Here is a 336-nt window from a genome sequence, read left to right as displayed (position 1 = left end):
TTTGCAGTTTTCTAAATCCCTTGCCCTAGTGAGCTTCTCTGTATCTTCTCCAGATAACATGGAAAGTGGCCCAGTGTCCATTTATAGCGCTCCAAATGTGGCATGATTTGTCTTCCCAGGGAGCCCTAAGAGTGAGCTGCTCAGCAAAATCACAGAAACTCTTTTGTGGCTCTGTGTTCCTTCCCAACACGACCTAAGCTTCTGTGTGGGTTACAGAACTGATATACATGTAACATACAAACACTGTCAAAACCTCAAGACTAAACTTGCAAATTCTGCCCAAAACTTGATAGATATCTCTCTCTCTCTCTCTCTCTCTCTCTCTCTCTCTCTCTC

This window comes from Vombatus ursinus, unplaced genomic scaffold (assembly GCF_900497805.2).
Source record: "Vombatus ursinus unplaced genomic scaffold, bare-nosed wombat genome assembly UNPS02014778.1, whole genome shotgun sequence".
NCBI classification, from domain to species: Eukaryota; Metazoa; Chordata; class Mammalia; order Diprotodontia; family Vombatidae; genus Vombatus; species Vombatus ursinus.
This window is presented reverse-complemented; position numbering follows the sequence as displayed.